This window comes from Macaca nemestrina, chromosome 4 (assembly GCF_043159975.1).
Source record: "Macaca nemestrina isolate mMacNem1 chromosome 4, mMacNem.hap1, whole genome shotgun sequence".
Classification (NCBI taxonomy): domain Eukaryota; kingdom Metazoa; phylum Chordata; class Mammalia; order Primates; family Cercopithecidae; genus Macaca; species Macaca nemestrina.
In genome coordinates, this window is record NC_092128.1 from 167,233,214 (window position 1) to 167,258,815 (window position 25,602).

Sequence of the window (25,602 nt, forward strand, 5' to 3'; positions counted from 1 at the left end):
AACCTGTAAATCAAAAACTGTTAAAAATGTCTTAAAATTATTTTCAGAGGTTAAAATGTCTTTTATTTATGTGGATATTAGGGGAAATTTCTATATTGTAGGTTTACTGGATGATAAGATACTTAACAAGTAGCAGTATCCAGCCTGCTTTCTCTTCTTTTGTAGTAGAAATAACCATGAAAAGAAGCAAATCTCTGACAGAAATCTAAAGTTCCCAGCAAAGTGTAACATTAGAGAAGTATAACTAAAAATATTCAAATAATCAAGAATATAGAGCAGAAGGGAGAGATCTTAAAAGAGCAAGCAAATAGAAAACAAGTGATAAAATGGCTTACAAAAACCATATAATATCAATAGTCACATTAAGTACTGATGGACCAAACACTAACCAGCAGGTTGTCATCTAATTGTAGCGATTTCTAGGTAGTATATAGCAGATAAATGCAAATGTAATGGATACTGTCTTTAATTTTTACTATGACTTATTTATAAACACTTATTCAGACACAAAAAATAAGCTTGACTTTATAAATGTACAGCAGGTACAAGCATACTCATGCATAAACTAGCTAAAATATATTTGATTAGTTTTTAAAACATATGTAATATAATTGCACAGCAAGGTTACAAATTTCTGATAGAAATTTTTGCAAAATCTCACCATTATTATTTAAGGTTGTTATTTAAGAATAAATATAACGTATGGATATATTTGATAATCATTTTTTAATATACAACATTTCAACCACATGTATAAGCCTAGTTCAACAAATATTGTATGCAAATAGTTTAAAGTCTAACTACCTTCTAGTATATTTACTTAATTCATTTTCATTAATTCAAACCCAGAAATTGTTAATAACACATAAAATTTCAATTGAACATATATTCTCCATTTGCAGATTAACCTAAAAATAGATATAATGTTTAGTTTTTGAAATCGAATGATTTATGAGATATGCACTGGAAATTTGCTTGCAACATACGTGTGTGTGTGTGTGAGTGTGTGTGTGCACATGCTTGGGTTATGGATTTGCCTCAAGATATTTTAATTGGTTGAGGTCATTCACGCAGATGTTTAAAAAAAGTTTTATTTTTTTATTTTTTCAAATTAAAAGTGGCAGAGCCAGTCAGCCTTGAAATGATTGACAATATCCACTATGAACTGTAATGAAATACATTTGAGGAAACCTCTTCTTTAATTTTCTTTAATGAAGCCACAAATTGAAGCTATTATATGCAAAGTAATTAGTAGCAATATTTAAAATAATAATTTTTAGAATTTGGGTTGTACATTTAATATATCCTTGGTATTTAACTTCTGATATTTGATCTATGTCTAATTTTGAAATTTATTTTAGAATAAAATACATAGATTAAAATTAATAAAAATACTATGTTTTAAATATTATAATTTTTGCTTGATATAATAGATAAAATCTGTTCATGTATGAGATTTTGATATATGAAAAATATATCATAATTTTTATTAGCTTAATAGGAGAAAATTTAACTTTATTTTTCTCAATTTTATATTCTTAAATTCTGGACAAATAAAGGCAATGGCAGAGCCTAAGAGTGAATAAATTTTATACTGCAAACATCAGATTATTTTCTTACTTTGGGTTGTTAAGTTTTGATAGGCAATTATGTTTAGCTCTTCCCATGTAATTAAGCATTGGTATATATCAACCCATGGATTTCATCAGTGACGTCTTCATTCAGAAGTTGCCTGATAGGATTTGCTGAAATATTGTGCCAACTACATTGAGAAATAAACAACAAAATCTGCTAATTATGGGAAAAAAAAGGACCAAATTCAGTTCTGAGGACCACAGATGTCATAATGTAGCTGGATTAAGACACCTAGCAATTTAGGAAATGTGAATTGAAAAGACATGAGCCAGCCAAAGTATTTTAGAATTTTTTGGTTGTTTTTGAATGAATCTTCTTGCCTGTAAACATAAACATTTAGAATAAAGCTATTGCAATTCATATGTATTGATGAAAATACTCATATTAGAAGGATAGTATATTAATATTATCAACAAAGTTAAACATTGCAATGCTCAGGATTCAGGCTCAAATATTATTGCTTTGCCTTTTGATGATACCTAAGGGCTCATCTCTGAAATGATATATAAAAGGCCCATGAGACATAACAGTGACTTAGCATACAAATTGGAATTTTTATTTCTTTAAGTGATTCAATTGAATTTTTTGTTGCAACAAGATAGCTATTACTTTCTAGACATAATTGTCTAGAAATTTTTGACTACTAAATGTTTGTTAAAAATAATTACTCAAATTTTCTTTAATGTTTTCTGAAAATTATGGATAATTTTTAGCGGTTTTCCCTTAATAATAGTGTTTCCTCATTAAATTTTCTATTTTATGATTATGTAGATACCACAGTTTCAGATCTCTCATATGGCTATTCTACCCATATAGTACAATGAGTTTAACCCTCTTCTGCTAACATAGTCATAAAGGCAAAGATCAGTAAATGTTCAGCCCTGAGGTACCTGGCAGGGGAGGGAAAATCACTGAAGCTCTTTTAGAACAGAAAAGTTTGAATCCCTCAAATCGTAGGATTCAGGTGAAAAATGTCCCATGCTATCATTTTCCACTGTTTTAGCATAGAGTTAGCATTTCTTCAACTTTTTTCTAAAACTGACACTTAAATCAGAGGCTCCAATTTTATTTTGTGGCTTCTGATACCTCTAAGTATAAACCCCTATGTCATAAAAAGACCAATTTTAGATGCAAAACCTAGAGGATACAGATTATTACCTTCCTACACATCACCGTAAGGAAAAATATTAAACTCCATTGGAAAGCACAAATGGAAAGAAGATCGTTCTCAAATTTCTGCCTCTGAAATACACATCATATGTAATTCTTCCCCCTTAAGTGTGAGCAATAACCCTGAGTATGATGAGATGTCATTCCTATGTTTATGGTAAACTGTATGGCAAAAATATTTTACAGATTTAGTTAAGGTTTCTAATCAAAAGAGAAATTACCCTAACTAGGTCTGATTAAATCAGACAAGTCCTTTGAAATAGGGTCTAGGCTGGGCTCAGTGGCTCATGACTGTAATCTCAGCACTTTGCTGGCTGAGGTAGGAGGATTGCTTGACCTCAGGAGTTCAATGTCAGCCTGGGCAACATGATGAAACCCAGTCTCTACAAAAAACACAAAAGTTAGCCGGAAGTGGTGATGCATGCCCGTAGTCCCAGCTTCCTGGGGAACTGAAGAGGAAGGGTCACTTCAGCCTGCGGGCTTGAAGCTTCCTGGAGCTGTGTTCACACCACTTCACTCCAGCCTGGTGACAGAGTGAGACCCTTATCTCAAAAAGTAAATAAATAAATGAAATGAAATAAAATACAATAAGGACTGAATGTAAAAGACTGGAAGCAACAGACTTCTTTCCCCATTCTTCTGTCTCTTACTCTTAATATTGAGAGGTGACAATGTGCTAGCAACCTTAGCTCTTGGCGCATCCTTGGCCTCGGGGTCCACTCTCCTGGCGCTTGAGGAGCCCTTCAGCCTGCCAGGGCACTGTGGGAGCCCCTCTCTGGGCTGCCCGAGGCCGGAGCCCACTCCCTCTGCTTGTGGGGAGGTGTGGAGGGAGAGGCATGGGCAGGAACCAGGGCTGTGTGCAGCGCTCACGGGCCAGCGTGAGTTCCAGGTGGGCGTGGGCTCAGCAGGCCCCACATTCCAAATGGCCTGGGCAGTGAGGGGCTTAGCACCCAGGCCAGCAGCTGCAGGGTGCGTGCAGGGTCCCCCAGCAGTGCTGGCCCACCGGTCCTGTGCTCAAATTCTCGCTGGGCTTCAGCTGCCTCCCCACAGGGCAGGGCTTGGGACCTGCAGCCCTCCATGCCCGAGCCTTCCCCATACCCCGACACCCTGCCCCCTTTATCCCAACCCCCACCTCTGCCCCTTCCCCCCTCCTCCTGCGCTACCCAAGGCTCCCCAGGCTCCCCAACTAGGGCCGCCACCTGCACTGCTACGCCTGGTCCCATTGACCGCCCAAGGGCTGAGGAGTGTGGGTGCACAGCACAAGACTGGTGGGCAGCTCCCGGTTTGGGATCCACTAGGTGAAGCCAGCTGGGCTCCTGAGCCTAGTAGGGACTTGGAGAAACTTTATGTCTACTAAGAGATTGTAAATACACCAATCAGCACCCTGTGTCTAGCTCAAGGTTTGTAAATACACCAATCAGTACTCTGTATCTAGCTAACCTAGTGGGGACTTGGAGAACTTTTCTGTCTAGCACTCTGTGTCTCGCTAAAGGATTGTAAACGCACCAATCAGTACTCTGTGTCTAACTCAGGGTTTGTAAACGCACCAATCACCACTCTGTCTAGCTCAGGGTTTGTAAATACACCAGTCAGTACTCTGTATCTAGCTCAAGGTTTGTAAACACACACACCAATCAGTGCTCTGTGTCTAGCTAATCTAGTGGAGACTTGGAGAACTTTTAGGTCTAGCTAGTGGACTGTAAATGCACCAATCAGCACTCTGTGTCTAGCTCAGGGATTGTAAATACACCAATCAGCGCCCTGTCAAAATGGACCAATCAACTCTCTGTAAAATGGACCAATCAGTTCTCTGTAAAATGGACCAATCAGCAGGATGTGGGTGGGGCCAGATAAGGGAATAAAAGCAGGCTGCCCCAGCCAGCCAGCCAGCCAGCCATAATCCCTTCAGGTTTGCTTCCATGCTGTGGAAAATTAGTTGTTTTGCTTTTTACAATAAATCTTGCTGTTGCTCACTTTTTGGATCCATTGCCGCCCTTATGAGCTGTAACACTCACCACTAAGGTCTTCAGTTTCACTTCTCAAGCAAGTGATACCACAAACCTAGACATGCTGCCCTTAAGAGCTGTAACACTCACCTCTAGGGTCTTCAGTTTCACTTCTCAAGCAAGTGATACCACAAACCCAGACATGCTGCCCTTAAGAGCTGTAACACTCCCCGGGAAGGTCTGCAGCTTCACTCTTGAAGTTAGCAAAACCACGAACCCACCGGAAGGAAGAAACTGCGGACACATGGCAACATCTGAAGGAACAAACTCTGGATTACCATCTTTAAGAACTATAACACTCACCACAAGGGTCTGTGGCCTCATGATTGAAGTCAGCGAGATCAGGAACCCACCAATGCCAGACACAATATCACTCCCTCACTTTCTGCTAGGTTTGAAGAGACCTATAGAATGCACAATGCATTCTATCACTGAAAGGAAATACATTTTGCCAACAACCATGAGGTAGAATGAGAACTATAAGCTTCAGATGACAGGACAGTTACCACGGACACTTTAATTGCAGCCCTATGAGACCCTGAGCAGAAGCTATAGCTAAACCATACCTGGTGGTATGACCCACATATACATGGAGAGAATTTGTATGTGGTGTTTTAATCTAATCGTTTGATAATACGAAGTGATAGCAAACAAATACTCAGGCATCTAGCACACGGAAAAACTTTTAAAGCATCATCATAAATAAGACTTACCTATGTCCACGAATTTCTCTTTCCTCTCACTCTTTCCAGGAAGCTTTGTCCAGAATAGTGTATTGCTTTATAGTATAGTGTCTTTTAGATTTATTCTACAGAACTTTAGGAAATACTGTCAGAATGTTACTGGTGGAAGATCTGAGTTATCCTCAGTTACCAGCGATGAATCCATAGAGGTCTGCAGCAACTTCAGTTCTTGCCTGCTCAGAAGAAAGAATTCAATTGGGGGACATAAAGCAGAAAAAGAGACAAGAGACTGAGACAAATTTCAGAGCAGGAGTGGATATTTATTTTAAAAGGCTTTAGAACAGGAAAGAAAGGAAAATTCTCTCGGAAGAGACCCAAGTGTGCACGTGAAGGCTAAGGGCCATGTTTAACCTTGATCCTAGGGTTTTATAGCTTCACCTTTTTCCCATTTTTTTTTTTTTTTTTTTTTTTTGAGAAGGAATTTTTGCTCTGTCACCCAGGCTGGAGTGCAGTGGCAAGATCTCAGCTCACTGCAACCTCCGCCTCTGGGTTCAAGTGATTATCCTGCCTCAGGTTCCAGAGTAGCTGGGATTACTGGCCCCCGTCATGACGCCCGGCTAATTTTTTGTATTTTTAGTAGAGACGGGGTTTCACCATGTTGGCCAGGCTGGTCTCGAACTCCTGACCTCAGGTGATGTACCCACCTCGGCCTCCCAAACTCTTTCCCATGATTCTTAAAGTGGTCTTCCTGCATGCGCAGTGCCCTTCTTACCCGTGGAAGTTGAGCACACAGAGTGTGTTTAGGAAGTTCTATGCATGCGCATCTGAGGCTTTCTTTTCTTTTCCGGCAGAGTGCACCTAGGTGCTCCTACTCCACCATTTTGTCTCTTAATGCGCGTGGGCAGGATGTTGCTTCTCCCTGGCATCTGCGTTTAATTAACCCTTTAATGTTTATAGCTGTGGATCATGAGGAGGTTGTCTCTCCCTGGCACCGGCTGTGAATTATTTTTAGAGAGGCAGTGTGATAAATGCTGAACCGTCACCTGACATTCTTAATCGTGTGGGGAGAAAAGACCGCTCCTGCCCCCCACCCAAGCCTATCTAACTATCCATAACAAGAAGTTTGACTGAAGGGCGTATCAGAGTTTCCAGTTCAGCATTTGGAGAATTTGCTGTCTCTCATATATTTCAGGCAAAACAAGTCTCTTTATTTATTCTATGACTTCACAAACAATTTTTGATAAAGCATCTTCACTACTAATCATTAACCAATAGCCTGTTTACAGGTACTTTTAATATGAAAGCAAGTTCTTTTTAATGTTAATATTCTCCTGCCCTAAACAAATTTGTTATTTTACTGTATTACTGTTTTTCATTTCAATCTGCAAAACAGACATACAGGTCCCAGTTCTTAATTGTGCTTAAAATTAAATAATTCCAAACGATGATGTCTTTAGTTGAGTTTCAAAAAAGTAGGCAAGAAAGTTAGAAACAAATTAAATAATTTGGATCACCATTGAACATACTTATTTCAGGAACATTGTTGACTTCTAACACCTAATGTGTAATTATAAATAATTTTTTTCTTTTTTCTTTGTAATCTCAAATACATAGGTTAAATAAAGCTGTATTGCCAAACTGTTATGGAAATCACAAATAACATGCTGTATAAGGATGGTACAAATAATGCAATTAAAAATAGTTTTATATTGTCTCCTACAGTCCCTTCAATATTCAGTGTAGTATTATCTTTTCCCCTTGCCATTAAATAAAAATTTCAGATGGTTCAAGGGTTATTCCTAGGAAAGGTAAAATTTCATGTTCACTTTAAACTGGAAAAACATAGTCTGGCTTATGAAATTAGAATGCTCATCCAAATATATTTATTCAGAACTTCAATCATAATTTTTTAAAAATGATACTCATTCCTGCCTTCTCCCCCCACCAGCAAGAGCTTGGCAGCAGATCCTTGTCTAGTCTTGAGGAAGCAGGTTTTGTCCCTCTTCCCACATTCTTCCCACCATCTCCTTCTCCCAAAGCTGCTGTAACGGAACTTACAAAATTTAAGGATAGGAAAGGTAGCGGAAAGGTCAACTCCTCTTTAATCCCTGCTGTAATGAAGTGAGGCTACTCCCTAGGGGGTATTTTTATAGCTGCTTCCAGCCTGGCCTTTCCATGTGTGACTCCTTTGATGGGCAGTACTTGGCTTCAGGTGGCAGTTTCTGTCCCTGTCTCAATTTTTAATTATTTTTGGGCATCCTAATCCATGTAAACTCTCACTGTTTTGGTGTAGTATTTATCAAGCAAATCTTTTAAAGTATCCGTTTTAAATTATCCCAGTCTAACATTGCTCCCTGGAGTCCAAGTCTGGTCCCACGGTTTCATGGAGGGGTTTGCAGTTATTTACAAAGCAGCACCAACTCTCATTCAGAGTCTCTCTCTTCAGCCTATCCTTCCCTCTCATCTTTTCCATCTTACAAATAACCACAGACTACTCTATGTTAGCTCAGCTATTCAATAGATACTCCCAATTTAACACCCTGTCACACATTTCAATTCTTCTCTTTTCTATCCAAGAAAAGGAAATACAAGAGAGTTTGATGTAATTTGCAATTGTTTGTAGTAGAAAAAAATGTTTTTGCTCATACTTACATCACTAGATGTGACTGAAGGAAATAGATGAATAAAATATAGTGTTACTTGCTGTATTACAGACTTAGGGATGAATATTTCTTATATATTTATATTTTTCAAGTTATGTACAATGTTTATACATTATACTTAATTCAGAAATCAACCAAACACAATGTTTATTTTTAAAAATGCAAGCACATTTAAAGTGAAGGAAGTGTCTCAGTATACCTTTCAAGGCTTCTGTTATTGTTGCTTCAATTTTTTGCTGGGTTATCACCTCAATCTCACAAATGCTGTTCATGTAAGACTGGGATGTGAACCTGGGTCACAGGAGACACCATTCCAAGTCTCAGTTTCTTTTGAAGATTTTTCATCCTAATATGAAGTCAGAGAGACGTGCACTCGTGTCATACTCCCTGCCCCTTTGTCCTGTCACAGAAGTTATAATGCTCATAGGCTTCAGAGAGAAGTCTTCTTTCGACTTGTAGTTTCATTTTCTTAACATGGTAAACATGCCTAGCTAACTGCATTTGTTAAGGTTGGTATTTTAAAATGTCATCAGACCTTCAAAGTATAAAGGATCTTCCACAGTGAACAGAAATAGACAAAAAAGAGATTTTTTTCTGACCCATTTCTATGGTTGGTTATCTCACAAAATACAGGATTCCTCAAGGCAGTGCTTGCCTCTTTAAAAGGTATCTGTGGTAAGAGTGGTAAGATTAAAAGAGCAGAATTCTAAGTTTCGTATACATATTTTTAATATTTGGCAAGCACATATTCCTAAATATTCTCAATTATAAAAATGAAATGTGAGCATTAACTTACCCTTGTAAATATGTATCCAAGACTGAAAAATATCTTGAAATGTGTAATGGCTCATAAAACTTTGAAATTTATAATTGGTCATAAAAATAAACTCTTGGATAAGAGAGTGAAAACTTGTATAATTTAATGTAGCTGGTTCGCTGAATGATCCATATGTGAACAACTTACTACAATGTTACTTAGAACAATTGTACAAATAGAAACATAAAAAATGATTTTTTTAAGAATTTCCTACTCAAATTCTTCTTCTTAACAAATAAAATAGTTTAGTTGAAAACCTATCAAGATTTCAACATTAATCTAAATGAACCCTCCTTTTAGATTTAAAGTATTTTTTAAATCTCTGCCCTCATCAGATATCAGCTTTTATTTATAACACTGTATCATACACATGTATATATGTACACATATCATACATGTATGCATATAGGTACAGTGTATATGTACTGATATGGTTTGGCTACAGAGCCAAATCTCACCTTGAATTGTAATGATCCCCATGTGTCAAGAGTGGGACCAGGTGGTGATAATTGAATCATGGAGGTGGTTTCCCCCATGCTGTTTTTGTGATATTGAGTTCTCACAAGATCTGATGGTTTTATAAGGGGCTTCTTCCTTTGCTCTTCAAAAACACTCTCTTGCCTGCTGCCATGTAAGACGTGCTTGCTTTCCCTTCTGCCTTGATTGTAAGTTTCTTGAGGCTGCCCCAGCCCTGCAGAACTGTGAGTCAATTAAACCTCTTTCCCTTATAAGTTACCCAGTCTCAGGTATATCTTTACTAGTAGTGTGAGAACAGACTAATACATATACATACAGGTACATATGTATGTATACATATATACATATATATATATTATAATATGTGACTCTCTTAAACTAGATGAGATTTTATATGACAGAGTTTACATTTATTCATAGTCATTTTACAGATTGCTATGATGCTTTGTTATAAACAATTATTTTCACAGTGGGATATTATTCTATTATGTATCCACTGGGGAGAATACAGCATATAAAACCAGATAAGATGATGTTATGTACAATTTGTAAGTTTCTTTGGCTGTACTCATTGAACTCCACCATGTCAATAACATTAACTAGATTTAATCAAAATAACTATTTTTATTATATAAAGTTTGATTTTATTCCTATGTTACAAGTATAAAAAAACAGAAAATGTTACTGATAATTATAGGATAAGTATGATAGTGGAAAATAACCATATAGTATAAGCAATGTTTTGGTCTTTTTGACACAAAGTTATATCTTTAATTGTCAACTGAGATGAAAATGCTCCCTATATGTGGTTTACATCTGTTTCACAATTGAGTTCCCCAAGTCTTATCTACCATTGTATTAACAATGCCTAAACACAGTCCAGTGCAGATACATTCTTAAAATAAATATTGTTGAATTAAGCATGCAGACTCCACTAAATAAAGGAGATGTAATTCATATTTTTTTGTTAGATAACACAGGAATACTGTCAGATGCATTACAATTTTAACTTTACCCACCCCCAGTTCTCCATCAGCCTCTGAAGGCCAATAGAGCACTAAAATGGTTACTTTTACAATGACATTAATTAGAATTGATCAAGCAAGAAAATATTAACTATTATAAGTGTAATAAAGAATAAAAATGAGTAGCCTGGAGGTAACTTTATATATGGTGATCTGAAAACAATCTTGATATTATCGTGGATCAGGAAAACAAAAACAAATCAACAACAACAACAGCAAAATCTACCAGTCTGGAGACTATAAATTAGAAAGAGAAGGGTAGAGAATAATGTCAGAAATGGAGGCCTGGGCCAACCACATAAGAACTTTTGCATCAAGATAAGGATTTTGGATTTTATTTTAAATGCATTAAAAAATCACTAGGTGGTTTAATTTGGTTATTTAAGCACATTCTTTATGTTTATTACTACTGTGTGAATAAATACATTTCAGAAGTATCAAAAAGTAGAAATCAGTAAGGATAGTTTTCAGGCTACTTGGGTAATCATGGTTAAAACGGAGGGAAAAAGAAGTAGACCTATTTAGGATGTACAGGTAGAGGGACGTGCAAGGGAATGTTAGTGTATTCAATAGAGAATTGGAAGACAGAGAAGAAGGCTAATTTCTTGCTTTAAAATTAAACACTGAGTAAAGGTTCATGTCATGTTCTGAGGAACGTGGAATGAATAGGTTTTACTGGTAAATACCATCATCTTATTGTGAGGTTTGCATTGTGTATATAACAGTCATGTGGAGATGTTCTGTAATATGTAAAAATCTGTAGTTCAGTGAAGAAGGGTCAGCAATGTACATGTTTTAGTCATTGGAATGTAGGAATATCATGTGTGCAAGCGATTACATACAACTTAGGAATGAGCCCTTCAGAAATGGGCATTTAAGAATTTCAAAGAGAAGAAGCAGCCAGTGAAAACGATTTGGAATGTTTGGACAGTGACACGGAAGGAGAGCCAAGAGACTGAGATGATGTGGGATTCAAGAGAAGATAAATAAACAGGGTTTGGTCTACTGTGTCTAAGACTGTTGTCAGATCAAGAAATAAGAGTACAACAAAGTTTCTCTGTGGATAATTTAAACACAAATTATTCTTTCTGTCACATAATTATATATGCAAACACAAATTATGGCAAATTGTGTTTCCCTAATGATATCGATACTATAAATATGAAAATTGTATTTTAATCATAAATGCCTTAATAAAACAAAACAAATAATAATTTATTTTATTTAGAAGAATTTAAACTGTATTTCATTTTCAGAGCCTTCGTAGTACCCTGAAGTGCATGAATTTGGGTTGCAAAACGATGGCTGTTTTTAGTGCTAAGAAGGAACCTTTAATAATTAAATTGCAATGTGATTTTGTTTAGAAGAGAAAGACATAGAAGCTATGATGACTTCATTTTCTCAGCCCCTCTTTCATTTGCCATTTTACTTTCTTCTTTCTACTTTTATCCTGTGTGCAAAACATATATATCTGACCAACAAGCAGAAGTATAACTCAAAATTATGGAAAAAGCATACAATTATTTAATTTGTTCTCTGTGGAAGATAATTTTCCTTGTTCCCTGCACCTGAAAAATTCATTTTCATCCCCTCTTTATTTCCTACTCCTTTATTCTTCACACATTTGACTGGTTTACAATATCGGAGGAAGGATCATTTTGAGAGTAAAGTGAACCAAATATGGTAACTGCTTTACTCTTCTGGTTGTCTTCGAAAATACTGAAATATCAACATTTACTGATTCAAAATCTGTCTGTGGATTTGATCTTTTAAAAGTCACCTTGTAACTGGTCACTAAGTAAAGGTAGGATGGAGGATACTTAATTTCACACTCTCAAAGGCTTAATTTTCTGCCTCTTTCTGCACATTGTTAGTCAGTTTGTTGCTGAGTAGGAGATAACAGGAGATATTTGTTTATTTTGGAATGATTTGGCATAGTAACTATTCCTTGTAAATCTAACAACAATAGAATTCCATGTCATGAGCTTCAAAAGCCACAACCAGCAATTGCATTAACCAGAGTTTGAATCATTATTCCCAGGCACATTTCAAATTTGGTTAGCTATAGTAATTATCATTGCCATAATACTCATGAAAATAATATTACTGGCCGGGCGCGGTGGCTCAAGCCTGTAATCCCAGCACTTTGGGAGGCTGAGACGGGCGGATCACAAGGTCAGGAGATCGAGACCATCCTGGCTAACCCGGTGAAACCCCGTCTCTACTAAAAAATACAAAAAACTAGCCGGGCGAGGTGGCGGGCGCCTGTAGTCCCAGCTACTCGGGAGGCTGAGGCAGGAGAATGGCGTAAACCTGGGAGGCGGAGCTTGCAGTGAGCTGAGATCCGGCCACTGCACTCCAGCCTGGGTGACAGAGCCAGACTCCATCTCAAAAAAAAAAAAAAAAAAAAAAAGAAAATAATATTACAGCAAAGACTCATACGTACTGTATTTGATAACATAGTCTCATTTGCTACAATAGTAGTAATGTTTCTGTACACAAAGTCATCCAGAAACACATTGTAGAACGGATTAGGGATGAAAAGTTAATAAATTACTAAGATTCACACTTAGAAAGCAAGGCATTTGGATTACGTAAATGTATTTTACAACAGATATGACAAGATTTCATGACAGCAAAAATTGTTTTTATATAAATGACAAAAATTAATGTTAGTGGGGTTGCCTCCTTCAAGTCTCAACACCTAGAACTGCCTCCCTTTCAGCAAGCTACAGTGTTGCTAGCAATACAGGTCCAAGCTCTACACATAGAATCAATAGAAAATGAGTTGAGGGTGTATCCTAGGCCTTGGTCTCAAGATCTCTTTTTTTCCATTTCTAAGGTTCTGACTAGGATTCAGCTATGTCTGTGAGGGGGCACATGAACCAGAGCAACTCCATGTTAAAGAGGAGCTAGGTAAAATGAGGCTGAGACCTCCTGGGCTGCATTCCCAGATGGTTAAGGCAATCCAACTCACAGGATGAGATAGGAGGTCAGCACAAAATACAGGTCATGAAGACCTTGCTTCCTTTCTGTCTGTCTGTCTCCCTGTGCAAACTGGTTAAATGGTAAAAATCACCATTTGTCTACTCCATAAAGTTTTAATCAGAAAAAAGGATTTGTGAGGGTAATCTCGAACTGTAGCCAATTCGTGTGCTTTGTGTGTCTTCCTGTATTGTTCCATCATAATGAGGGGTACCTTAGGACAGAACATGGGCTTGGGACACCTGTAAGCCTGCTTTTCAAGACAGGCCAGCAAATTGGTCAGTCACGTACTTGGGAGCTTGAACTTGTAACCATGTGTCAGTGTTTTCTCTTTTCACAACGGAGACCAAGGCTCAGAGTTCAGTTCCTTGCTTAGGAGATAAGTCCTTTATCTTATTCTGTCTGTGTATTCATATGTGTTGTGTGTGTGATATAAAAGAGCTTTGATTAATTGGTTTAAAAATAAGTGTTTAAATCAAACATTTTGTCAGAAAGTAAAAAGTGTAATGTCTTTTAGTTCATGTTACTTAAGTAATCTGTGGGATATAAAGAGTTTGAAAGATTATTGATAAAATAATATCTTCAAAAACGTCAACAATTGGTCTAAATTGGGTCAGATATTAAGTTCACTAAATGCTTTATGGTCATAAACTACTTGTTTGACTTTTGAAAATTGTTCAATTTATCTACTTTGGAGCATGAGGTTCTAAATAAGTCCAGGGACATATGGAGTTAGCCAGGCCCCTAGCTATTCTAGAGGCAACACTTTTCTGCACTTCTGCCTGGTGTATCCTTGTCCTGGCGAGAGCTTGTACAAGGAAGCTTCGCCTTATAAATCCATCAGATCTCACGAGACTTATTCACTTCGTGAGAATGGCACGAGAAAGACCTGTCCATGATTCAATTAGCTCCTACCAGGTCCCTACCGCAACATAAGGGCATTCAAGATCAGATTTGCTTGGGGGCAGAGCCAAACCATATCATTCCACCCATAGCCCCTCCCAAATATCATGTCCTCACATTTCAAAACCAATCATGTCTTCCCAATAGTCCCCCAAAGTAATAACCCATTTCAGCATTAACTCAAAAGTTCACAGTCCAAAGTCATATCCAAGACAAGGCAAGTCCCTTCTGCCTATGAGTCTGTAAAACCAAAAGCGAGTTAGTTACCTCCTAGATGCAATGGGGGTACAGGCATTGGGTAAACACAGCTATTCCAAATGGGAGAAATTGGCCAAAACAAAGAGGCTACAGGCTCCACACAAGTCCAAAATCCAGCAGGGCAGTCAAATCGTAAAGCTCCAAAATGATCTCTTTTGAATTCATAACTCACATACAGGTCATGCTGATGCAGGAGGTGGGTTCCCATGGTCTCGGGCAACTCTGCCCCAGGGGCTTTGCAGGGTACAGGCTTCCTCCCAGCTGCTTTCATGGGCTGGTGATGAGTGTCTGTGGCCTTTCCAGGTGCACAGTGAAAACCATTGGTGGATCTGCCATTCTGAGGTCTGGAGGATGATGGCCCTTTTCTCACAGCTCCACTAGGTGGTGCCCCAGTAGGGACTCTGTGTGGGCACTGACCCCACATTTCCCTTCCACACTGTCCTAGCAGAGGTTCTTCGTGAGGGCACTGCCCCTGCAGCAAACTTCTGCCTGGACATTCAGGCATTTCCATATATTCTTTGAAATCTAGGTGGGGGTTCCTAAAGCCCAGTTCTTGACTTCTGGGCACTCACAGGCTCAATGCCAAGGCTTGAGACTTCTACCCAGTCTGAGCTCTATTTTGGCCTTTTTCAGCCATGGCTGGAACAGCTGGGATTCAGGGCACCACATTCCTAAGCTGAACTTAGCAATGGGATCCTGGGCCCGGCCCATGAAACCATCTTTTCCTCCTAGGCCTCTGGACTTGTGATGGGAGGGGCTGCCATGAAGACCTCTGACATGCCCTGGAGACATTTTCCCCATTCATTTTCTCAGAGATTAACATATGTCTCTTTGTTACTTATGCAAATTTCTGCAGCTGGCTTGGATTTCTCCTCAGAAAATGGGATTTTCTTTTCTATTGCATTGTCGGTCTGCAAATTGTTCAAACTTTTATGATCTGTTTCCCTTTTGAAACTGAATGTTTTTAACAGCACCCAAGACACCTCTTTAATGCTTTGCTGGTTAGAAATTTCTTCACCAGATACCCTAAACAATCTTTCTCAAGTCCAAAGTTCCACAAGTCTTTAGAGCAGGGGCAAAATATTGCCAATCTTTTCGCTAAAACATAACAAGATTCATCTTTGCTCCAGTTCCCAACAAGTTTCTCATCTCCATCTGAGACCTTCTCAACCTGGGTGTTATTGTCCATATTGCTATCAGCATTTTGGTCAAACCCATTCAACAAGTCTCTAGGGAGTTCCAAACTTTCCCACATTTTCCTGTCTTCTTCTGAACCCTCCAAACTGCTCCCACCTCTGCCTGTTACCTAGTTCCAAAGTTGCTTCCACATTTTTGGGTATATTTTCAGCAGCACCCCACTCCTGGTACCAATTTACTGTATTAGTCTGTTTTCATGCTGCTTATAAAGGCATACCTGAGACTGGGTAATTTATACAGGAAAAAGGGTTTATTGGACTTACAGTTCCACATGGCTGGGGAAGTCTCACAATCATGGTGAAAGGTAAGGTAGAGCAAGTCATGTCCTGCATTGATAGCAGCAGGCAAAGAGAGAGCTTTTCCAGGGAAACTCTGCCTTATAAAGCCATCAGATCTTGTGAGACTTATTAGCTATCATGAGAACAGCATGAGAAAGACCTGGACCCATGATTCAATTACCTCCCACCAGGTCCCTCCCACAACATGTGGGAATTCAAGATGAGATTTTTGTGGGAACACAGCCGAACCATATCCCATGGCAATGTCAGGAGGTTACTCTACATGGCCTTAAAAGGGGAGTCATGAATAATCCAGCCCTTGTTTAGCATATCATCAAGAAAACAACCATAAAAATGGGCAACCAGCAGTTCTCAGGGCTTCTCTGCCTAGGGAGTAGCCATTCTTTTAGTCCTTTACTTTCCTAATAAACTTGCTTTCACTTTATGGACTCCCCCTAAATCAGCTTTGAATAAAAATCAGTGTGTTATTTGGAACAGAATGGATTATTTTATTAGAGAGATTTCTCTGAAAGAACTCTTCTTTTTCCTGTAGTCTCTTAATATACAAAAGCAACATTCTCAAGAGTTTTCTGAGTTATTTTATACTTACTTGCCACAAAGATTAAGATTATTCTCTTTAAATGAATCTTATGAAACTCTCTTCTTTTGAATGATTTTTTTCTGGCTGCTTTAATTACCATGAATTTAGTGTCTAAAAAATACAAATGGATTATCTCACAATTCTGTAGTGTCTCCATGGGCTTAAATCAAGGTCTTGGGAAGACTTATTACTTTTTGTAGAATTTAGTGGGGCATGCATTATCTTGTATTTTACAGTTTCTAGAGGTCTCACACATTGTTTGGCTCATGACCCCATTATTTTATCTTCAAAGTCTGCAGCACTGCCTTTCTGTGACCATTCTTGTGCAGTCACAACTCCTCTGACTTTCACTTCCACTTTTCAGGACTTCTGAGTTTACATTGAACTCAGTTAAATAAGAAAGGATGATCTCTCTAGTTAAGGTCAACTGGTTAACAACCTTAATTTTATCTAAAACCTTAATTTCTCTTCACCGTGTAAGCTAATATATTCATGAATTTGAGGATTAGAACTTGCATTTCTTGCAAATTGATGAAATCCTTATTTGCATTTGTAGTTAAGAACAGTTTTCAAGGTGATTAGAATATGAAGTCAGGTTTTTTTTTTTTTTTTTTTTTGTTTCCTGGCAAATCCTAGGAGTGAAAGAAGGAAAAGGGAGGAGATAAAGGAAAAACAGTGGATGATTCTCACACAATGTCACAATTCATGGAAAATTGAAAAGACTGTCTTTGAAAGAGTCATTGACCTTAACTATTCATTATTTTTCTCCCATCTCTTTTTGGTATAATTAAATATAATTTCTTTTGCTGTATTTGATGGTTTTAATTTTGTTAATATTGATTTTCATGTGTATGGTAAGACAAATTTCACCAAATTTATGTTTAATTATCCAGTACTTTTTTCAATTCTGTATTTCTTATTTGGTTGTGAGTTCCTTGAAATAATGGCTATAACTTATCCATCTCCATGTTTGTCAAGGCTGGCACATTAATGATTATGTTGCACATTACAGATGCTCCTTGAATAGTTGAGTGGGTGGAGGTATGAATGATTGCCAATCAATAAAGTTATTGCCATGTCATTTTGTCTACTAACAAGCCTTTAAAGCTTTGGTCAATATTTAACACTGATTACAATTGCATTTTTCTTTTTATTTTACAAGCAACATTTCAAATTGCATTTATTTTAGAATAACTTAGAAAATGTTAAGCCAACCATATTTATTTTGTATTCCAAGTTTTTAATCTAAATGGAAAAGAAGAAACTAAAAAAATATTGCTGACTTTGAGGACAGTTGCCATATGAATTTTTATAAAATTTATTTTATTTTACCTTACTGGGTAATCATCTTTTGTTTCCAATCATTTAGTACATAATTTTAATGTCAAAAGATCACAGTCACATGTAGGAAAGGAGAAAAGTAATAGCTGCTAAATTCTAATGTAAAACTGAGACGCTTATGGGGTCAGGCAGCGATATTATTTATCATAGCATATCCAATTGAATAGGAAGACTCTGCTGAGACCATTCCACCATGCCAATTACATAATCAAATGGGGGTATCTCAGACTGGAGAATAATTAAGCCTGGATGAGTTAGGCACTGGATTTCAACAAAGGCTCATTATCAACCCAATAGCTGTTCTTTGAAAACGGATATGTCTCTCAGTTAGTCAGACCTCAAGTTCAGAACTCCAAAAGGGGGTATCTAGAGCTGCTTCCATTTTTCTTGGTTAGGAGCAAAAGAGATAGAATTTGAACTGCGAGACTGCCAGACCTTAGAGACTAGAGGCACTTGTATTAAATCCAAACTACCTGCTGCTTGTAAAGGGCAGAGGAGTGTGTCTCACTTGTGTAATTACAACTTTCCCCTATTGCTTTATTGGGATAGTCTACTCTGGAGCTTATGAGATGGAAAATAACAAGCAAATAACATAACACATCAATTCCTAACATATACTCAAAGACAGAAGCAATGAAACACTACAATAAAACATTTAATTATTTTTTTTCTCCACAACAAGTTTTGCTCAAAGCCATTATTTTATTGTTTTAGAGATAAACTCACAGCTGCCACAAGATCCTGTGATCCTGTTATTTTCCTGGCTGGAAAATTTGTAATGCAAAGGTGGAACTGAAGTGGCAGAAGCTCTCCAAGAGATCACTTAAGCAACAGAAGAGTGACTGTGCTTGTACACTGTCTTGGGCACACATGCTCTCTTTCTCTCCTTTTTGACTACTTGACACAGAGTTTTTATCCCTGTGCATCTGGAGTAACCAGGGCCCAAGGGATTATTTACTGTGCCCGGTCAGATCCTACCATGGTTCCAGCCTACATTTCTTGGCACCTTTAGCCACCTCTGTACCCACTACCCATAAGAGAATGGACATTCGTGTGCCAGTATCCAAAAGAGCCATAAGAATTAAACTCCTCCTTTGCTTGAAATTTCCAAATATGGGCTATGATATCCACAGTGAGACACTGGACTCACCCCTAATTTTTAAAGTAGTGAAGTCCTCTGTAGAAGAGTAGTGAGAGATCAAGTGAACATGGAAAAACTTGTATCTGTGTCAGTGAATGAGACACATTTCCTTTCAGGTTGAAGAACAGCAGCTGAGCTTCCCAAAACCATGTTCCAGCTGTAGAAATTAAATAATCTTTCACTTCTCTTTGGAGGAGAAAGTGAAAACCAGCAGCAACAATTCAGCTCCTTGTATTAATGCTACTTCCCACATAACAAACATCTTCTCAATTCCTCCTTAAAGAAAAAGGAGGAGAACTACATATTACCAATTGGCTAAATGATTTAGTCAGTATGCTTGCTACCAATATCTATTAGCTAACGGGCCCTTGTTTTTTTTATGACAAGATTCCACCTTCTTTACCTAAATTGATTTTTTTATATTTATATTTATTTTTTAAAATCTGACAGTAAAAACAAAGTTTATGAATCAGAGGTTAAATATATTATTTACTTATAGAATATCTTAACATAGGTTCTGCATGTTTCATTTCTACAGAAGTAACCTGCACATATAGAAGGCATCTGCAGTACAGGATTGGAGCTCCACACTTACAAAATCTCCAAACTTATATGGAGCAATTTGTACATATTTTTCCTTCCCTTCTTGAGAAAGAAGAGAAAGCTCTGTTCTCTAATGTAAACAAATCCCCTCTGGAAAGTGTACAAAAAGGTCCCTAAGTTGCCTCAACTCTTTAAAATGTAAATGAATGGGTCAGAAATTGATTACCTGTTGTTATGTAAATGAATGGCTCTAGAGATGATGAATTTGTAAATTTCCCTAGGGTTTTTATCTTTAATTTCCAAGACTTGTTTGTCTCTTCCTCATTTTTTTTTTAACTTGGGTTGCCAGTACATTTTGCCTAGAAAGTCATGATCATGCAAAAATGTAAAAACAGTCACATTTTATTTTAGCACAAATTGATCTCTATACTGATGGTGTTATATTTATGGCAAATAATGATTTTCTCAGTACATAATTATTAAATATGTAGTAATGCTAATATACAGGATAAGGCAGTAAACAAGGTAGGGAAAATATCTTTGCCTTCTAGACATGGGGAAAAGAAATAAGCAAAACAAATGGTAACTTAATAATAAAAGCCAAGGGAAAAAATAATCAAAGAAACATTGAAATCATGGGGACTTTGGGATTTTCGAGAGGATGTTCAGAGAAGTTCACATTAATGAGAAGATAGTACCTGAATGAAGAATCTAAAAAGGAGAGTGTGAACCTTGACAATGACAGAGAGAAGACGATTAGGGAGCAGGACCAGTGAAAGCAAAAGCCTTAAGCTGGGATCATGTTTGGCTATTCAAGAAACCACAAGGATAATGGCATAGCGAGGACAGAGAAAGTAGAAGAGAGACTGGCTATGATAGAGAATATTCACAGTCAAGTCACTAAGTAAATTAATTTAATATATAATTGAATGCTAATATATTGCATATGTTATGCAGTAAAATTAGGAAAGGTATCATGGAGGGATTGGAAATTGGATTCCTTCCATTTAAAAAAATACATTTTATATAGAGAGTAAGGATTGCATAGAAATTTAGACAAAATCTCTGCGGCTAAAATCCCTAAGATATTACCAAATTTTACCCTTTTTATCTTCAGCAGAGATAATTAGCAGAGACAATTAACATGACTGCCCAACTAGAATACATGTCTCTCCCTTTTCTATAATTAGGTGTGGATATAGCTACATTATCACAAAAGGCAAGTATGTAGAATTAAGTAAGCTTGAGACAAATGGAATGGCCTGTTCCTCAAAATTGTCCACCACACTGAATCTAAAACACAAAATTGCAAGTGCTCCTGCTTTCTCTTTTCCTGCCTTCCTCCTTTTCACCTTTCTTTTTCAATCCTCTCCCTCTTCCTTCCTCTTTTCTTCTTCCTTTACTCTTTCCTCATTTTCTCCCACATATGATTCATCCACTTCTACATGTCAGGCACTTTACAGGGTGTCTGTGATTCAGCTGTAAGTCAAACCAGAATCTCTCTTACCCCAATGGATCTTATACTCACATACGTGAAGAGATTATTATTTAAAAAGTTTCAGATATGAGTGTTACATTCCAACTTGTATAACAGGTAATAAAGAAGTATCATAAATTAAAATAATAATAAGGGAAATATGGCTGTGTAATATAGTGCCTAAAAAAAGTTCCATCACTTTCTGAAATTTCAAAGCCATATAACATTAGGTAAGTTACACAAACTTTGAAAATTTGAGCTTCTGTTTTAAAAGAATATAAAGGGAATGTTTCATGTAGATGGCAATTGGGTTTATAAAAAATTTTAGCCAGTCTAAGGATGATAACGATGATGCATGTGAAGTTTATGTAAAATGCTCTGAAACAACATTCTGTGAAGCATAGTGAGAGCTTAATGAATTTGAGCTGTGGATATTTTGAATTACTAATTATTTGACCTTGGCAGAATCATTATGGAAGATGTCCTGAGGATGCAGTGATGTGCTGAGAATTTGAGAGTAGGAGTTTAAAGTAATGTTATATTCACAAAGAAAGAATAAAATATACAAGACCACATGTCTAGAGATCACAGACTTTTAAAAATAATTCGTGCTTTTAAATTCATACTTTGTTTTTAACAAATTCAAATGCCTTCACAGGAAGGGTAAGAACCATAACTATGTGAAAAACTGAGCCATCACCTAAGTAATAATACTTTTAAAGAATTAATAAGAGTAATAAATAATCAAAAGCCTAGAGTCAACTTCCATGTCCTAATTTAAAGGTGAAGCTATAAGGAGACTTCAAAAATTCATGGAAAAATTGACATAAAATATAAAAATAAAAAATATAAACTTTATTTCTCAACAGAAGCTCCATTAAATTCAAAACACTTTTATAAGTGATTCCATATATTTAGTCCCTCAATAAAGAAATGAGAATCCTTGGAATTTAACCGTGTCAATGCAGTCTTCTTAAAATATTATTAAATAAATAGATGGCTGTTCTTTACATAATTTTAAAATTTTAGGAAACACAAAAATTGTCAGAAGGAACCAAATCAGGACTGTAAAGTGGATGCCTAATAATTTCTTGTCGAAATTCTCACAGTATTGCCCTTGCTTTAGGAGAAGAATAAGCAGGAATATTGTCATGGTAGTGAAGCTTTGTTGAGTGTTTCTCTGCTAAAGCTTTGGCTAACTTTCTCAAAACATTCTTATAATATGCAGATGTCATTATCCTTGGCCCTCTGGAAACTCAACAAGTAAAATGCCTTGAGCATGCTGAAAACCTGTTGCGATGACCTTTGCTCTTGACCAGTCTGTTTTTGCTTTGACTGAACCACTTCTACTTGTTGGTAGCCATTGTTTTGATTGGACTTTGTCTTTAGGATTGTACTGGCGAAGCTTTGTTTCATCTCTTGTTATATGGTTAAAATAATTGCTTCAAGATCTTGGTCCCACTTGGTTTAAAATTTCCACTGAAAGCTCTTCTCTGGTCGGCAGCTGATCTCGGTGTAATTATTTTGGCACCTATCAAGTAGAAAATGTTCTCAATTTCAATTTTTCAGTCAGAATTATGTAAGCTGAACAAGTTGAGATATCTATGGTGTCGGCTATTTTTTCTGTTTTTGGTCATCTGTCTGCTTCAATTAGGACCAAAAAGGGATTAATTTTTTTCCTTGCAAATTGATGTAGATGTTCTGCCACTGCAAGCTTCATCTTCAACATCATCTCTTCTCTTCTTAAAGTTAGCTATCTGTTGTAAACTGCTGATTTATTGGGGGCATTTTTTCTATAAAATTTTCTCTCTCTTTTTTTTCTTCCGCAGGATAGAAAATATGGGAAAATTTCCCACTCACTTTATGAGACTTTTATAACTTTGGAATCAACTTTATGGGGACTTTACAATTCAGGAAAATTACAAGCCAATTTTATTAATGAATGCATGTAAAATCCTACATAAAATATGAAGACATCAAATGTACCAATTTATAAAAGGGAAACTGTGATGGACATTACCCAGAAACCTTATATAAAGTATTAATGATGTCATCATTCTTCCACCTAAGGATTACTATAAATTTGTGTTTGTTCTTTCTTCAATTTTCACAGAATTCATGTTGCTCTGATAGGGCTTTTTTTCAAACCGGTGTCCTCTCCTTGGTGCCTCAAACTAGATCATATTGAGACAAGTTAGGAAAAGTTGCAACCAGCCGGGTGCGGTGGCTCACGCCTATAATCCCAGCACTTTGGGAGGCTGAGGGGGGCAGATTGTCTGAGCTCAGGAGTTTGAAAACAGCCTGGGTAACATGGTGAAATTCCGTCTCTACTAAAATATAAAAAATTAGCCGGGCATGGTGGCAGGTACCTGTAATCCCAGCTACTTGGGAGGCTGAGGCAGGAGAATTGCTTGAACCCAGGAGGCGGAGCTTGCAGTGAGCCGAGATCACGCCACTGCACTCCATCCAGGGCGACAGAGAGAGACTCCATCTCAAAAAGAAAAAGAAAAAGAAAAGTTGCAACAAGTTAGTATAAGTTTATTTTGGTACAAAAAATGTTTAAAATTGATACTTTTTAAATAATATCTGTTTTTTATGAACATCTTGAAGAACCCTAGTTTGAGAAGGAAGAAAGAAATATTACATGGAAACATTCACTCAATTCAAAAATAATGACTATTAAGCAAAGGTTCTATGAGAAAGGTACTATTAATTTGTAACGATAAAGAGCTGATAGATCATCTTATATTTTTAAAACTGAGGGGACAACAAGAAAGTTTACCATAGAGCTATTATAGCACATTCATGAAAAAGAGAATCAGAATTTAAAAGGACAATATTGGCAAAGATTACTTATTACACTTCATGTTTGTGACCAAGATTTATCAATAGAAAAGTACTCTTATTTTGCCTAAAACTTTTTATGCTCAGAGATCTTGACTAGGTTATATTTGCAATTTTCATAAAGACAGCCAAGTAAAACATTTATGGGGAAACACTGTACTCTGGTTTCAACGTTTCAACTAAAGTCAGAAACACTATACTTCAGTAAAGTACACTTTAATTAAAATTTAAAGAATTATTGAACTCTCCCAATATCTGATCGATTAAAGTTGGCAAAAGTCAGAAAGTATTCGGCATGGAAAAGCTCCCTTTAATGGTCAGATGTAATGAGGCATTTTTTAAGTGTTTTAGAATAACCCCTGGAAATACCATCACTAGAAATACCAACTGGAGTATTTAATGAGTAAGCAAATGCCACATTTCTGGGTACCTACAAAAAAAATCTCGCTTTCAGAGATGCACAAATTATGCATCTTATTAATGTACAGAAATAGATCTACAAATGGGCAATCCGAAAAAAACTGAAAATCCTCAAAAAGCTAAGTTCTTAGGAGAAATGAGTATATTTCGGGCAATAGTAAATAACTCCTTAAAAGAAGTAAATCCAGTCCTCAAAGCAAAAGGGCGAGTCTGAGAGCAAGAGCCCCAGAGAAAGACGCCCGAAGGAAGTCACAGATAGAGGAAGTGACTGTGGGTTTAGATGAATGGAAAATGAACTTACCAGTTCACAGCTATGTCCTTCCCAATTTGGAAGGTTAAGGGCAGGAAGAACATGAGAAACTCTTTTGAGAAGCTGCATAAGCTGACATTGAGGATCAAGGATTTCAAAAGCTTTGAATATAAAGAGGTGAGAGTTTTTTTGTTTTTTTTTTTTACTATTATTCTGGTCTGTTGGTTGAGCTCTGAGGTTAGCATCTTACAACACTTTAAAGTAAAACTAAAACAAACACATTGTTTTTTAAATTGGCCATATCCGGAGCCCAGAAAAATATTAAAAATAGTAACGTGTCCTTTCGGACACCTCATAAAAATTTGGGGAAGAGATATATGGAAATAGCTTTTAAACACTTGGCAAATAGAATAGGTTTCAGTTACATCAGATTATAGTTTTTAGTCTGACAGTTTGTGTATGGATATATGACGGATTAATTTTATTAAGTTTGTTGAAAGAGTTATTGAAACAACTGGTTTCAATTATTTTGTTCTCACTGAAATCTGGTTCACAAAATGGACCACTGAAATGAGAAAAATTGTTTCAGTTTATTTTAATGTGATTTCCTGAGTTGAGGGCATTTTCTACATATATATGTAGAAAGTCAAGTAGTTGCTTATGAATATAGCATTACTTTTCAATTATTCTATTAAAATAACATTATCTTAGATTTCAATAACATGTAATGTGCACGTATTACACACATGAAAAGTCAATTCACATGATCATTCACACTAAGGTGAATGAATATATCATTGTTCTCTGCATGTGATGCCCAGGGTATCACATGAAAATGTACAAATTGTCATAAATGGAATTTCCCATTACTGCCTTCTTAGCATAAAA

General features: G+C 36.8%; 1 long non-coding RNA gene across 1 annotated transcript in view; it reads left to right on the plus strand.

The window, feature by feature from the left end:
• The first annotated feature begins 13,730 nt into the window (after positions 1–13,730).
• Positions 13,731–25,602, plus strand: part of LOC105472827 (uncharacterized) — a 49,180-nt gene continuing 37,308 nt past the window's right edge. Inside the window, exon 1 of the long non-coding RNA XR_981844.2 lies at positions 13,731–13,819. This is a non-coding gene — a long non-coding RNA (uncharacterized lncRNA). The remainder of the gene's footprint in view (positions 13,820–25,602) is intronic.